Source organism: Lethenteron reissneri, chromosome 49, assembly GCF_015708825.2.
Source record: "Lethenteron reissneri isolate LAM-NWPU_2019-01 chromosome 49, ASM1570882v1, whole genome shotgun sequence".
Lineage (NCBI taxonomy): Eukaryota > Metazoa > Chordata > Hyperoartia > Petromyzontiformes > Petromyzontidae > Lethenteron > Lethenteron reissneri.
This window is the reverse complement of record NC_083827.1, coordinates 10,551,552-10,568,309: the sequence shown is the minus strand read 5'-3', so window position 1 is coordinate 10,568,309 and position 16,758 is coordinate 10,551,552. Positions and strand designations below refer to the sequence as shown.

The 16,758-nt window shown below is 63.6% G+C and overlaps 1 protein-coding gene across 1 annotated transcript in view; it reads right to left on the bottom strand.

Annotated features, from left to right (window-relative positions):
• Positions 1-4,038, bottom strand: part of LOC133354894 (1,25-dihydroxyvitamin D(3) 24-hydroxylase, mitochondrial) — a 39,989-nt gene extending 35,951 nt beyond the window's left edge. Inside the window, exon 1 of the mRNA XM_061572057.1 lies at positions 3,973-4,038. The gene's annotated coding sequence lies outside the window, so the exon portion shown is untranslated. The remainder of the gene's footprint in view (positions 1-3,972) is intronic.
• Between the last annotated feature and the right edge of the window lie 12,720 nt (positions 4,039-16,758).

Below are 16,758 nucleotides of genomic sequence, written 5' to 3'. Positions count from 1 at the left end.
AGCTTGAGCCGTGCCAGTCAGAGATGGCATCAAGATGAGACCCGCAGCTGAAAGAGGGCGCGCCAACCGAGTAAGGAACCCCTGACGCAGCCAATGAGTTCACGGCCCTGGAGGAGGAGGCTTTACCCTGCAAGGGGACATAACGAGAACAGTCTAAGATTGGGGTAGAACGCTACCAGGGACAATGACGACTCTGATGATTGCCGTTATAATTCGTCATAAACGATTGCGATGAAATTGCTACGAGTCGCGGTTAATGATCCACTTTGGGACTCGTCCGCCGGGGTGGGGGAGGCCGTTCGGGCCGTGGAGAAGCCGCGCCCGAAACCCTTTAGCTGGGGTCGACTTGGCACGAGCGAGGCGCACCGCACGCGGCCCGGCTGCGCACGCTATTTTCGCACAGAGGTCACCTCCCCAACCCTTAGACTGGTAGGAGACGAGAGCTGTGTGGGGGGGGGGGGGGGGGGGGGGCTTTGATGAGCGTGACCCCGCGCTGACCCCGTGCTGCACGTAAACAGCTGTGTGTGCGCGGCCGCAGTCAACCGGGTTCGTGTTTTCTCCACTCGCGCTCTTTTGCGCTTTCACCGAAACGGGCGAGGGGGCGAGGCGCGCGGTTCACGGAGGTTCGCGGAGTCCGACGTCACCGCCCTTGCCAACGTCCGCTGGCAGGAACGGGGGACGCTATTTGACCCCGAAACGCGGCTCTGACCCCCGATGCGAGTGCAACATAACAGGGGCCCGCAGTCCGCAAACCCCCTCACCCCCCCTCCCCCGCCCTCCCACCTCTGGCCCTCCACCCGCTTCATCTTCCCAATCTCGGAGGTCCCGCGCGAGGGGGGCCGAGCCGGGCCGCGAGACGTCGCGCGGGCCGCACACAGCGAGCAGAAGGGAGCCCATCACGTGGTGATGCCCTGAGCCCACCACGTGGTGCACTGAGCCCACCACGTGGTGCCCTGAGCCCACCACGTGGTGGTGCCCTGAGCCCACCACGTGGTGCACTGAGCCCACCACGTGGTGCCCTGAGCCCATCACGTGGTGGTGCCCTGAGCCCACCACGTGGTGCACTGAGCCCACCACGTGGTGCCCTGAGCCCACCACGTGGTGATGCCCTGAGCCCACCACGTGGTGCACTGAGCCCACCACGTGGTGCCCTGAGCCCACCACGTGGTGATGCCCTGAGCCCACGTGGTGCACTGAGCCCACCACGTGGTGATGCCCTGAGCCCACGTGGTGCACTGAACCCACCACGTGATGATGCCCTGAGCCCACGTGGTGCACTGAACCCACCACGTGGTGATGCCCTGAGCCCACGTGGTGCACTGAGCCCACCACGTGGTGATGCCCTGAGCCCACGTGGTGCACTGAACCCACCACGTGATGATGCCCTGAGCCCACGTGGTGCACTGAACCCACCACGTGGTGATGCCCTGAGCCCACGTGGTGCACTGAGCCCACCACGTGATGATGCCCTGAGCCCACGTGGTGCACTGAGCCCACCACGTGGTGGTGCCCTGAGCCCACGTGGTGCACTGAACCCACCACGTGATGATGCCCTGAGCCCACCACGTGGTGCCCTGAGCCTACCACGTGGTGGTGCCCTGAGCCCACCACGTGGTGCACTGAGCCCATCACGTGGTGGTGCCCTGAGCCCATCACGTGGTGCACTGAGCCCATCACGTGGTGGTGCCCTGAGCCCACCACGTGGTGCCCTGAGCCCACCACGTGGTGCACTGAGCCCATCACGTGGTGGTGCCCTGAGCCCATCACGTGGTGCACTGAGCCCACCACGTGGTGCACTGAGCCCACCACGTGGTGGTGCCCTGAGCCCACGTGGTGCACTGAGCCCACCACGTGATGATGCCCTGAGCCCACCACGTGATGATGCCCTGAGCCCACCACGTGGTCCCCTGAGCCCACGTGGTGCACTGAGCCCACCACGTGATGATGCACTGAGCCCACCACGTGATGATGCCCTGAGCCCACCACGTGGTGGTCTCCGCTGGGGCCGCGCGGTCACCCCCCCCCTCCCCCGTGCCAGCTCCGCCGTGGTAGCGCTCTCCGTGCGCTCTCCGTGCACTCTCCGTGCGCGCGTCAATGCACGTAGCGCTCGCTCGAGGCGCCGCGTGATTTGCACCGGTGAGACGATCGCCGGCGCGGCGAGAGCCGAAAGTGCCGGCGCCGATCCGAATCGATGCTTCAGCCACTGCGTACGCGCGCGTCTTTACATAACCCGTGCAGATTTGAAACGCGTGCAGGCGCGCACGCCATGGACACGGAACAACAACGACAGAGAACGTCGAGAAGACAAAGCGTGCCCATTGAGCTGTCTCGAGAGAGAGAGAAAGAGAGAGAGAGGAAGAGGAGGGTGACAATTGCGTGGAGGTGGTGGTGCCGCGCGATGCCCGGGTGGCTTTAGGAGCGATGAGCCGGGCGCCTGGTGGGTGGCGGGGTGAGGGTGGGGGACCGGGACCCCCGCTGTGTCTGGCTCCAGCCACCAGTTGCTGTCCCGGGGCCCCGCGCGGTAGCTACAGTCGGGTCGCCGGGTTCGCGCCGCGCGGGCTGTGCTAGGAGGGTGGCCACATGATTGTTATTACCTAACGCCTCTGGCCACGCGCCCGCGCGTTATATAACGCGCGGGCGCCCGCCGCCTCCCCGTGTGAGCGAGTGGGGGGTGGGTGGTGGGCGGTGGGTGGTGGGTGGTGGGCGGTGGGCGCGACGGGCGAGGCCCTCTCGACCGCAGCCTCGGGGATGAGCCCTCGACGTCACGGCTGCTGATGCTGCTGCTCCGAGTTCAGATGGTTTTCATCGTTTTCTATACAAGGTCTTACTGGCCCCCCAGGAATCTTTCCTTGACAAGGAGACCTTTGCTATCCCCTCTTACACAACTCCACTGCGCGTAAAACTTAATTTGCGCGTGTTTGTGAATGCGCCAAACGTGGTTTCCTGATCAAGAGAGCACTGAAGCTATTGACGACCATCTCCCGTGTACAGCTCTGCGGAGCCAGCAGTGGAAATCCCGCGTTCCTACGGCAGGGGACGAGTCTATGAACTGGGCAGCCGCGGTAAAATGTGTCCACAACGTGGCGTTCATGTGAGTGACCCCGCAACGATTATCGTGGATGATCCGCCGAAAAAACCCCGAGGCGGGATTTCAACTTGAACCCTTCTGATCGCGAAGCCGCTCGCGCTGCTGCTGAGCCAACCGGCCGGATCGAAGGTCAGGGGCCCACGAATTCAAACGAGTGGCCAAACATTCGAGCGCGCAGGCGGTGCAACTGCGGCACCAGAACCCACACGGCCCAGCGGGGTGCCCAGGCGCCGGGCTACATGGGGGGAGGGGGTGAATTACGTTCTTCGCAATCGTGCCCTTTGCATCCTCGCTCTGACGTGAGCAGGCCCCGAGTTGTAATGCTGAAGTGGGAGGAAGGGCGGGGTTTTATTGGGGGGGGGGGGGGGGGGCTCCGCGTGCTCCCGCTCCCGCTGGGGTCGCGCTGCAGGTCGCGGGCTGCGAGCCAACACTCCGCGTGTCCCAAGCCCGAGCGAGCGCGGATTTCTTGGTGAATGTTACGTAAGCGCAGCCCCTTTCGCGAATAAAGGAACACGCGCAGATAACGACGGCGACGTGGAACGGAGGGCGCTGGGGGCCTGGTGGGGGGGGGGGAGGCGCGCGGAGTCGTCACCAGAGCCCAGATCCCGTGGGGGCAATGGGGGGGGGGTCAATGGGGGGGGGGGCAATCGGGGGGGGGGGGTAGAGAGAGGCGACTCGACCACGTGATGCACGCGCGTCACACGCAGCACTCTCCGGGTCGCGATCCCGCGATGCCTCGTCTCGACCTCGCCTCGACCTCGCCTCGACCTCGCCTCGACCTCGCCTCGACCTCGTTTCGACCTTCCTCGACCTCGTCTCGACCTCGTCTCGACCTTCCTCGACCTCGCCTCGACCTCGTCTCGACCTCGCCGCTCGCGCCTCACCAAGAAGCCGCTCGGCCGCAGGGAGCTGTCGCCGTCTCAACGCTCCGTGCACCAACGCGCGCTTTCACTTGAACGCGAGCGGCCTTGTACCGCCAACGCAGTTTCGGGGAGGGGAGAGTGGTGTTAGCGAGCTCCAGACCAGGGCTCGGCAACCTAAATCGCAATAAGAGGCGTTTTTCTCTCTCTAAAATTCCGTAAAATCACACAACCATATTGCATGAGCTGCGATGCGGAGCGGCGAATCGACGAAGCGGCGGTCCCTGACTGCACGACGCCGCCACGCTGCTGTCGTCCCGGCACGCTGACTCGACGAAACGGGAGTCCCAGGAACTGTGGGAAGGCGGGTTACAGTCACGCAGTGTGCACGACAGACACCTGCACTCCCGGGAGAAGGCCGTGTGGCTGGTGGGATGTGTAAAGCAAAGGCAAAGATCCCCCGGTATAGCCCTAACAGAGTATTGGGGCAAGTGGTTCCATCTGTTCAGGCCGGCACGGCGCACGAGGTGGTGGTGGGTGGAAAGCGCCACCGCTACCTTTCCCACACCTCCGATTTGCACGGTTGGTTACGTACAGTGCGAAATAAATTCAACATACTGTACATATATGGCCGCCTTTGTCTCCCCAGTGCTTATTTACGGCTGAGTCGACCTAAGGGAGCCCCAGAACCGGTTCAGATATTCGTCACCGTTATTGATCGTGAACGGGAATCGAACTAGCGTCGACGGGTTCGTAGCGCAGCGCGCTGACCGCTGCACCACCGCTCCCCACGCACATACACACATACACACACATGTACACACAACAACAACCGCCATTCGCCACTAAGTGGTGGGGACGTCACCACGACGCGTGTGCCAGGCTTTGTGCACCTTGAGGCCACGTGAAGTGTCGAACGCCCACTGGCAGGAGGTCACGGGGCAGACCCAGGTACCACGGGTTGACTGACTGAGACGACTGGCTGATGCACCACCTGTGCCCCGTACTGTGCCAACTTGCTGTGCTTTAGCCACCCGGCGCTCCCCTCGTTGTTGGGAGCGTCGCTCCTCCGCCCTCCGTTCTGGACGACTGCCTCCAACTGCCCAGTAGCGTCCTTCACGAACCGATCTTGACACCGCTGGTACCAGTCATCGACAAGTCCACTCAGCGCCACGTCCTCCTGTACCATATCACTCCATCTCTCCTCCAGCCCGTGCCGCACCCATTTAGCCCCCTCGATTCGGCCGAACAAAAGCTGTTTAGGCATGCGGTGGGCTGGGCATGCGGGCTACATGATCCAGCCAACGCAGCCTTGCCTGCCGGAGGAGCTCACCGATGGGACTTTGTGCCATATCTTTCAAGGATTTGTGAGCTCCTCACACAATCCAGCCTGGTTAAACCCAGGATGGATCGTTGGCAGGCCAGGCTGAATGTTTCCAACCGGCGAAGTTGTTCCGTTAGGGGGGTTCACGTTTCGCAAGCGTAAAGTAGGTAGGGAATGACCGTGGCCGAGAAGACCCGAAGCTTCGTGCGGAATGATAGACCAGGTAGCTTCCACACTGCGTTATGCAACCGATGAAAAGATAATGCCGCTCGACTGATTCGGAGTAAGATCTCTGCTGTCAAACCGGGGCCGGTCATGAGCACACTGCCCAGGTATGGGAAACTCTCCACTCTCTCCACAACTGCCCCATCACACACACACAAGACAAAGATAAAGATCCCCCGTATAGCCTTAACAGACTGTCGGGGCAAGTGCTGTTCGCGAGCACCTATGAAGGCCGGAACGGTATACGAGGGGGTAGGTGACCAACACCACGCCCGACCGCCTTTGTCTTCCCAGTGGCAATGTTTACACACCGCACCAGGTACTCATTTGAGGCTGAGTCGACCTAGGGGAGGCCCAGGACCGGTTCAGATAATCGCCACTGGTGTTGGCCGTGAGCGGGAATCGAACCCTGGTGACCGAGGTTCAAAGCGCAGCGCGCTAACCATTACACTATCGCTCCATACACATACACACACATACACACGCACACACGCACATACACATATACACACATACACACGCACACACATACACACGTACACACGCACACACATACACACACACAGGCACATACACACACACAGGCACGCACGCGCGAGCGCGCGGTCTGCCCCCGTGCGCCTGTGGCCCAGCGCTGCGGGTTGTGGAGGCAGCGGCGAGGGTTGGTGTCTCGGCACGCACCCGGCGACGTGGCGACACCCCCACCCCGTGGACAGCGACGCCTCCCCCGGGGCTGGCCGCGCAGCAGGCGGCACTGGGCACGTGGGGGACTTCCGCTGCTCCGTCTGTGCCGCGAGAGTGCGCTGCCTCCGATGCCCTCTCACGCGTAAACACGCGCACCAATTGGCCCATAACGGTAACAACCTTTAATGTGCACACACAGCAGACCGCAGAGAGCTTCAACAATTGTTGGCGCCAGCTGACGGCGTGTCTGGTGCACGCTCGTCAACCCACGCGGTTTAACCCCCCGTGTCCTCGTGCAGGGAAACTGAGTTCTCAGGTCCACACGGCGCAGAACCGTTTCAATGCGGACAAACAAAATTATAATTGTGTCTCTGTGTTTGTGTTTCTCCCTCGTGATGGGACTTTGTAAGATGAACGTTGAGATTTATACTTGGTCTGTAATAAGGTGATTAGGGGGTTGACAGGTATGAGAGTGTGTGGGTGAGTGTGTGGGTGAGTGTGTGGGTTAGTGTGTGGGTGAGTGTACCAGTGGTGAGTGTACCAGTGGTAATTGTCTATTTGTTTTGTGTTTCTCCCTTGTGATGGGACTTTGTAGAATTAACGTTGAGATTTAGAAGGGCGCGGGGTGACCAATGAGGTCTGAGTTGGTTTGCAATACGCGAGGCACTGAGTAGGGTGTTGACAGCTCTGCTGGGGCCTTCCCGTCTCTCCGCGGCTTTGTCGTCGCGACCCCGAGTCGAGCCCTGTCCTCGAGAGCGAGCGGCACAGGGGCGGCGCCGTGTTACGAGAGGACGAATGCAGAGAGATCGAGGGAGGAGGACGAGGACGAGGAGGCGGCAGCAGCAGCAGCAACGACTGCCGCGTGAGGCTCTCGATCTATCGCGACCCCAACGAGTGCAGCGAGCACCACGCGTCAGCAGAGGGAGACAGAGCCCCGCTGGAGACTCGGTCCCACGTGTCTCAGCAGAGGGAGACAGAGCCCCGCTGGAGACTCGGTCCCACGTGTCTCAGCAGAGGGAGACAGAGCCCCGCTGGAGACTCGGTCCCACGTGTCTCAGCAGAGGGAGACAGAGCCCCGCTGGAGACTCGGTCCCACGTGTCTCAGCAGAGGGAGACTTTGTCCCACCTGTCTCAGCAGAGAGAGACCCTCCGCCAGGCTCGGCTGCTCTGTAAACCTTCCATGCCATAGGATCACCCAATCACTCCGTCAGCAGCACGACATTCACATCCATTCATCACCATCATCATCAGTCATGGTCAATCCACTGCTGGATGAAGGCTCCCCTCATCCGCATCTGCCACCTCTGACCAACCTGCTGGGTTGATCACCACACTACCAGCTGACTGAATCGGCGTCGGATTATTTCCGAATGATTTCTGAGTTGTTCCGAGCACCGCCTCCTCCTTCACCTCTCCAGCTGCACAGGAATCCACAGACTCCCACAGAGCGCGCCAGACACGCACAGAAACCCACACAATCACTCAGACACCACCAGACTCACACATAACCCCCTAGGGCCTAGACTCACACGCATACAGACCACGCGGAAACCCGGACTCCCAAAAACCGCCATAGACTCACACAGAGAGCCATGGGCTCACGCGAAGATCCACAGACTCACTGGCTGCTACGTCATCACAATAACGCGATGATCACCACCACCATCCTCCACTCACCCCTAGTGCCCCCCCACCCTCCCCTTACCCCTAGTGCCCCCCCTCCACTCACTCCTAGTGCCCCCCACCCTCCACTCACCCGTAGTGCCCCCCGAGGGGCACGGGGCAGGGCACGGGGGGGGGGGGCAAGCAACGGGGCAGGGCACGCGGCACGGCCGAGCGAGGCTGTGGGCAACAGCTTGAAGGGCTTCCGTCGGCCGCCTCATTGAGCCAAGCCGCAACACCTGGGGAGGGGGTCACTGCCGTGACCTCCTGCGGAGCGGAGAGCCTCCACACGCCACGTGACCTTCAGGCGCCACCTAGCCTGGCACAGACGCCCTGGTGGCGAAGTGACCGCCACCACGTGGCGAACGGCGTTGGTTGTTGTTGTTGTGACGAGCACAGCGGTGAGAGAGGGGCTGGCGAGCGAGGCGAGAGGGGACAGGTCTCGGGTTCTCAAGAGCGCGACCTCCCCTCGACCCCTGCTCAGAGTCACCGCACAAACACACACGCGCCATTGTGCTGCCGCGAGCCCCTTCAATACAACAAGATAAACTCTCCACTGCACCGACTCATCTACAAGCTGCTGCTGCTGCGAGAGAGAGAGAAAGTAGACGCCGCCACCACCCTCTGGTGCCGCCGCGCTCAGCCCCGCGCCTCGCGGCACGCGAGGCGCGCTCCGCTCCCGGCGTCGCCTCGCGTGGTCCTCGGTGCGCGCTGCTCCGCATCGCCCTCCCCCCCCCAGCACCCCCCCCCCAGCGCCCCCCCCAGCGCCCCCCCCAACGCCCCCCCCCAACGCCCCCCCCCCAGCGCCCTCCCCCAGCGCCTCCAGCGCCCCCCCCCCAAACGCCCCCCCCCAACGCCCCCCCCCCAGCGCCCTCCCCCAGCGCCCCCAGCGCCCCCCCCAGCACCCCCCCCCAGCGCCCCCCCCAGCGCCCCCCCTCCCCAACGCCCCCCCCAACGCCCCCCCCCAACGCCCCCCCCCCAGCGCCCTCCCCCAGCGCCCCCAGCGCCCCCCCCCAACGCCCCCCCCCAACGCCCCCCCCCCAGCGCCCTCCCCCAGCGCCCCCAGCGCCCCCAGCGCCCTCCCGCCGAGTTTGTCGCTCCGCACGTCGTCGGGGGCTGCGCGCCGACGGAAGAGCGGCGACGCTAAAACTTGTCTTCTTGCCGCAACGACGACGACGACATCGCTCGGGATGAGCGCGACGCGAGGCGGCCTTTAGCAGGCAGTCAGCTCGACGACGTGAACCCCCCCCCAGCCCCCTAAAACATCGCTACCATTAAATTAAAACCGCAGTGGAGAGGGAGAGAGAGAGACGCGTGTTGGTGTCTTCAAGAGTCCCCGTAGACCTGCTGCTGCTGCCGCTGCTGCTGCTGCCGCTGCTGCCACTGCTACTGTTGCTGCCGCTGCTGACACTGCTACTGCTGCTGCCGCTGCTGCTGCCGCTGCTGCCACTGCTACTGCTGCTGCCGCTGCTGACACTGCTGCTCTGCTGCTGCCACTGCTGCTGCCGCTGTTGCCACTGCTGCCACTGCTGCTGCCGCTCCCACTGCTGCTGCTGTACCTGTACCTGCTGCTGTACCCGCCGCGTGTCCACCTCGTGCCCGACACGGCCAGCGCAAGTGTCGGGGTCTCCGGCCCACAGACGCTGGGACATGCTCCCGGCTCTGAGTCTGAGCCAGTTCTGCGACAGACTCTAAACGCTGCTGCTGTTGTTGCTGCTGCTGTTGTTGTTGTTGCTGCTGTTGCTGTTGTTGCTGTTGCTGCTGCTGCTGTTGCTGCTGTTGTCGTTTCAGAGAGGAGCCGACTTCAAAGTGCGATCGATGCGTGCTCGTGATGGACCGGACTCATCAGAGTGCGCAATAACAAATGTTCTTACTTACTTGTGTCACCCCCCCCCCCCCCAACTATCCACAGGCCTTAGGAGTCACATTCAACCGCTGGCAAATTGTCGCTGCGATCAAATTCAATCGGCACGTGGTCGCGAATCCAACTCACTCGCTCAGGTTTAAAAACAAGATACCCACTTCGAAGCAGGATATTAAAGAACAATGTACAGTGTCTCGATTCGTTCGCATCAAACTTCATTCACCTCCTCGACTAAGGACGGCGGAGTCACCCCCCCCCCCCCCTGCGACGCCTCGGACCCGAGCCCCGCGCGCGCGACGGGGACCCCCCGCGAGGTGCTGTGGCCACGCCGCGCTCAGGGCGCAGCCACTCGCCAGGGCCACGGCCCGCGGGGAGGGGGCGACGGGGAGACGGGGTAACACAACAATGACACGACACAAAGCCCATCATCATCATCATGGTGATTCTGTGCTATGTATCACTGCGTTTGTCGTCCCACTCGGACGCATCATCAGCGGGAGAGGGAGGGAGGGAGGCTCCTGGCGCGTTCACACGACGGGACGACCGCCAGCGCCGCTTGGGGCGAGTCTCGCTCCGCTCACGGGACACCGAATGTCGACACGGGAGCGGAGATTTGCTCGCGATCAACCGATGCCGATGAGACAATGCACTCCCCAAGACAATAGCTCCACTGATGGGATAACAATTAACTACTACTGCTGCTGTTGTTGTTGTATATATAGTTACAGGTACGTGGGGAGCGACAGATATGGGGAGGAGGGGGGGTGTCTTCTTGCCAGATTATGTTGTTTTCGAGTAAAACCCGCGAGTTGGCAGCGCGGCCACAGCTCGCTGCCCTCCACGTGGAAGCAGCGAGCGTCCCTCAGCTGGATGAGATCGCGATCTGGGGGGCGGAGCGGGGGGCGGTGGGGGGGTTGGAGCTCTTGTCTTAGAGGAGAATGGGGGGGGGGGGCTCTTGTCTTAGAGGAGAGTGGGGGCTCTTGTGTTAGAGTAGAGTGGGGGGGAGGGCTAGGGGGAGCGGGGTGTGGACGAGCCGCGTGCTCCGCTCCGGACGAGGCGACCTGGAGGAGGAATTCGCTGCGGGTGGCAGCGAGAGCCACACAGAGCCTCACAGAGCCACACAGAGCCACACAGAGCCTCACAGAGTCTCTGTGAGGCTCTGTGTGGCTGGATCTGTGAGGCTCTGTGAGGCTCTGTGTGGCTCTGTGTGACTCTGTGTGACTCTGTGAGGCTCTGTGTGGCTCTGTGAGGCTCACAGAGCCACACAGAGGCAGCCTCACAGAGCCTCTGTGAGCCGGGGGGGGGGGCGTACGCGCAGAATCAGACCCCGAGGGCCGCCGCTCGCTTCGAAGCTCCCGCGTTACTCTTCTCCCCGTCACCCTCTCCCCGTTACTTTTCTCCCCGTTACCCATGCAAGGCGTTACCCTTCTCCCCGTTACCCCTACTCCCCGTTACCCCTACTCGGCGTTTCCCGTTCTCCCTGCACACGGGGTCCGAGCCGGAGGTGTGGGGACGAGGAACAACGCTCAGCACGTGCGAGAGGAAGTGGAGGAGGTGGAGGAGGAGGAGGAGCTGGAGGAGGAGGTGGAGGAGGAGGTGGAGGAGGTGGAGGAGATTCTCGCCTCTTCAGACGGTGGAGGTCGGGGATAGGGGGGGGGCCGCAGGGCACCGCCTGCCCCGCGCAGTCCCCGACTCCACGAGGGGTCTGGACTGGCGGCATCGGCAGTGACGTTGTCCAGGAGAGCTCGGCTCGCCATCAAACCACAGCCCCCCCCCCCCCCTCATGGAGGAATGCCCCGTGCGTGCAGCCTCGCGTGGACCTAATTATTTATTTATTATCATTAGCGAGATGATGCTGGGAGCCGCTCGGGTCGATAACAGGAGGAGGAAGGAGGGTGGGGGGAGGGGGGGGGTGCGACATTGGAGCCGAGCGCGACGTCTCCGCCGATCGAGGCGGACGCGCCGCTGCTGGAAGCCGCCGACGCTGCCGCTGCTGCAGCTGCAGCTGCTGCTGCTGCTGCTCTTGTTGTTGTGGCCGTCATCGCGCCACTCGCAGTGCCGCAGCCGCGGGGGGCCCCGGGAGGCCCACGCCGCGGCCTCTGAGCCTCGCGGCCGTCTCTGGGCAGCGGCCGTGCGTCCCGAGTGCGGGTTTTCAGTTCGAGTCGGGGATCAAGAGACGCGAGCCGCTGGCAGCAGCAGCAGGAGCAGGCTGCTGGCAGCAGCAGCTATTGCAGCAGCAGCAGGCAGCAGGAGCAGGTGCAGGCTGCTGGCAGCAGCAGCAGGAGCAGCTGGCAGCAGCAGCAGCAGGCTGCTCGTGCGGCTGTGGGTTGGGTTGATGGCAAGTCCCGGCTCCTGCGAATGGGTTATGGGCGTGTGTCCCACATGCTTTGGTGCTAAGTGGTGGGTGGTGAGATGGGTGGTAGGGGCTGGGTGGTAGGTGGTAGGGGCTGGGTGGAAAAGGCTGGGTGGTAGGGGCTGGGTGGTAGGTGCTGGGTGGTAGAGGCTGGGTGGTAGGGGCTGGGTTCTCACGGAGCTGAGTGTCCTCTCCTCCCAGACACTGCACTTTGAAGATCGGCCGCGGTCGATCTCGGCTACATCTGGACTTCATCTCCGGCCTCCAGGCTCCCCCACTCCCTGCTGCCCCCCCCCCCCGCCCGCGGGTATTCACCGCCCCCCCCCCCCACCTCTTCATTCCGACGTCTTCTCCCGCTCCAGGCTCTTCCTCTGCTCCTCTTCCCCCCCCCCGCACTGCCCCCCCCCCCCGCCACGATCTTCCCGAATGTCGACCACTCCTGTCTGTCACACACTCACTCACTCCTGTCTGTCACACACTCACTCACTCACTCCTGTCTGTCACACACTCACTCACTCCTGTCTGTCACACACTCACTCACTCACTCGCTGTCTGCCACGATGTATATCTATCCCTCCGTCACACACTCCGTCAGTCATCCACGCTATCTAGTATTGAGTCTCTCTCTGTCTGTCCGCCTGTACGCCGATCGAACCATTGCCGAACTGAGCCCCTCTCTGGCCACTCAATTTGTCTCGCTCCGTCTCCTAGACGCACACCCTGGGTCCTCTCGCAATCCCCGTGTCCCCGTGTCCGCACGTCCCCGTGTCCCCACGTCTCCACGTCCCCACGTCCCCACGTCCCCACGTCCCCACGTCCCCGTGTCCCCACGTCCCCGTGTCCCCGTGTCCCCGTGTCCCCACGTCCCCACGTCCCCGTGTCCCCACGTCCCCACGTCCCCGTGTCCCCACGTCCCTGTGTCAACACGTCCCCGTGTCCCCGTGTCCCCACGTCCCCACGTCCCCACGTCCCCGCGTCCCCGTGTCCCCGTGTCTCCGTGTCCCCACGTCCCCACGTCCCCGTGTCCCCGTGTCACCACGTCCCCGTGTCCCCACGTCCCCACGTCCCCACGTCCCCGTGTCACCACGTCCCCACGTCCCCGTGTCCCCGTGTCCCCGTGTCCCCACGTCCCCGTGTCCCCGTGTCCCCGCGTCCCCACGTCCCCGTGTCCCCACGTCCCCGTGTCCCCGTGTCCCCACGTCCCCACGTCCCCGTGTCCCCACGTCCCCACGTCCCCGTGTCCCCACGTCCCTGTGTCAACACGTCCCCGTGTCCCCGTGTCCCCACGTCCCCACGTCCCCGCGTCCCCGTGTCCCCGTGTCACCACGTCCCCGTGTCCCCACGTCCCCACGTCCCCACGTCCCCGTGTCACCACGTCCCCACGTCCCCACGTCCCCGTGTCCCCGTGTCCCCGTGTCCCCACGTCCCCGTGTCCCCGTGTCCCCGCGTCCCCACGTCCCCGCGTCCCCACGTCCCCGTGTCCCCGTGTCCCCGTGTCCCCACGTCCCCGTGTCCCCGTGTCCCCGTGTCCCCACGTCCCCGTGTCCCCACGTCCCCGTGTCTCCGCGTCCCCACGTCCCCGCGTCCCCACGTCCCCGCGTCCCCGTGTCCCCACGTCCCCGTGTCCCCACGTCCCCGCGTCCCCACGTCCCCGCGTCCCCGTGTCCCCACGTCCCCGTGTCCCCGTGTCCCCACGTCCCCGCGTCCCCACGTCCCCGTGTCCCCACGTCCCCGCGTCCCCACGTCCCCGCGTCCCCGTGTCCCCACGTCCCCGTGTCCCCACGTCCCCGTGTCCCCGTGTCCCCACGTCCCCGTGTCCCCGTGTCCCCACGTCCCCGCGTCCCCACGTCCCCGTGTCCCCACGTCCCCGTGTCCCCACGTCCCCGTGTCCCCGTGTCCCCACGTCCCCGCGTCCCCACGTCCCCGTGTCCCCACGTCCCCACGTCCCCGTGTCCCCACGTCTCCGCGTCCCCACGTCCCCGCGTCACCGTGTCCCCGTGTCCCCACGTCCCCGCGTCCCCACGTCCCCGTGTCCCCACGTCCCCGTGTCCCCGCACCACTGAGTCCGCGCCATCGCCGTGCCGCGCCGGTGAGCGCCACAGTCACAGCGCTCTCTGTGTGTCTGTCGCAGTGGGGGGTGCGCGAGGAAATGGGCGTCGGTGGTGGTGGGGGGGTACCCCGAAGAGCAGAGACCCCATTCAGTACCCCCCCCACCACCTTCCCCCCCTATTACCTCCGCCCCCCCGTCCCCCTCACCTCACTCCTCCCCCCACCCCCCCGCCCCCTCCCCCACTGACCCCGAGACCCGGACGGGCGGAGCGAGGACCCCTGCGAGGCGCTACGAGATGTAATTATCAGAACTCAAACCGTGCCCCCCCCCCCCCCCAGAAAAGCCGAGTCGCGCCGCCTTTGTCTTCATAACATCCGTCAAAGACACAGGGCCCTTCAACAACAACAACAGCAAAAAGCAGGCGACGTTTCGGACAATGGCCCTTCTCTGGTGGACCTTCCTCATAACATATCAGTGGAATAGTGGCGTCAACGCCGTTGTAATTGAGTTCCTGGCAAAGCATCACCGCCTCAAGACTCCCTTTCAGGAGGGTCCTACCGCACGGATGTTTGCTCGGTAGTCTCGTTGATTCATACATGGCGCGTTGCGTTCCAGACAGACGAGTTTACGAGCCTACTTGCTGCGCTCCCGTCGTCCGGCACTTACAGACTGCGACCGCGGCACCGTAGAGGCGAGGCTTGGTGGAGCGCGCACGGATGTCACGAAACTCCCTTGCTCGCCAGCAGAATGCAGTACAGCAAAACAAATGTGGACTCCATCTGTTACATCTGTATGGGATACAGCGTTGCCCCCTCGCACGCCTGCATGTTCGACGGCTGGTCTGGTCCCCTCCAACATGTATGAACGCTCATTGATTGGTCGACAACACCTTCATATATAGAGGACCGCGGAGCTTCTGGGAGGTGGAGGGGAGGGCGGGATTTGTGCGCGAGCTGCTCACCGCGTGGCTGCTGCTGCCGCCGCCGCCTTCCCAATCCTCGTCTGTGGTTCCTCCTCCTCCTGCTGCTGGCACCTCTTGTGAGTCGTCCTCCTGCTCGCGCCCTCCTCTCTCTCTCTCTCTAGGAGCGGCCACCGTGCGGTGGAGGCGAGTGGACGAGTGGACGCCACTACCACCACCACCACCTCCACCACCACCACCACCCCCACCACCTCCACCACCACCACCACCCCCACCACCTCCACCACCACCCCCACCACCACCACCACCACCCCCACCACCTCCACCACCATCACCACCCCCACCACCACCACCACCTCCACCACCACCACCCCCACCACCACCACCACCACCACCTCCACCACCACCACCACCTCCACCACCACCACCACCTCCACCCCCACCACCACCACCCCCACCACCACCACCCCCACCACCACCACCCCCACCACCACCACCACCTCCACCTCCACCACCACCACCACCACCACCCCCACCACCACCACCCCCACCACCACCCCCACCACCACCACCCCCACCACCACCCCCACCACCACCACCCTCACCACCACCACCACCACCACCCCCACCACCACCCCCACCACCACCCCCACCACCTCCACGGCCACCTCGTAGCCGAGCGGCACTTCGCGTGAGGAGGGTCCCCGCACAAGGGGAACCCTTCCCTAGTCCCCCCACCCCGAGAGTGAAACCTCCGTGGTAGACTCCGGACACGGCGCTGCGTCAGCATCCCCCACACGTGTGGATGCTGAACTTCTTTCGCACCGTACGTCGCCACCGCGCTAATCGGGGAGTTGGATCCGGGGTCAATCTTTCCTCTGCTCAGGCGACTGCTGCTGCACGTGCACCCTTCACGAAGCGGCGATGCGATGCGCGCAGTTCATCTAGTTAAGCGATGCGTCTGGTGCGATATGCACCGTATACAACGCAGACCTGTGCAGGCTATGATATGCTTTAGATGTGTGTACGTGTCATTATACGGCTGCTATGTGTGTGTGGGTGTATGTGTGTTTGCTGTGTGTGTGTATTTCTGAGTGTGTGTATGTGTGTGGGGAGCGGTGGTGTAGCGGTTAGCGCCACGCTGCGCTACGAACCATGGCAACATGTGATCGATTCCCGCTCACGGCCAACACCGGTGACAATTATCTGAACCGGTCCTGGGCGTCCCCTAGGTCGACTCAGCCTCAAATTAGTACCTGGTGTGTAAACATTGCCACTGGGGAGACAAAGGCGGTCGGGCGTGGTGCTGGTTACCCACCCCCTCGCGTACCGTTCCGGCCTTCATAGCTGTTCGCTAACAGCACTTGCCCCTACAGTCTGTTAAGGTTATACGGGGGATCCGTGCCATTTTCTTTGTTGAGTGTACACGTGTGTGTGCGTGTGCGTGTGTGTGCGTGTGTGTGCGTGTGTGTGTGTGCGTGCGTGTGTGTGTGCGTGTGTGTGAGTGTGTGTGTGTACGTGTGTGTGTGCGTGTGTGTGTACGTGTGTGTGTGTACGTGTGTGTGTACGTGTGTGTGTACGTGTGTGTGTGCGTTGTGTGTGTGTACGTGTGTGTGTACGTGTGTGTGTGCGTTGTGTGTGTGCGTGTGTGTGTGCGTGTGTGTGTGTACGTGTGTGTGTGTGCGTGTGTGCGTACGTGTGTGTGTACGTGTGTGTGCGTGTGTGTGCG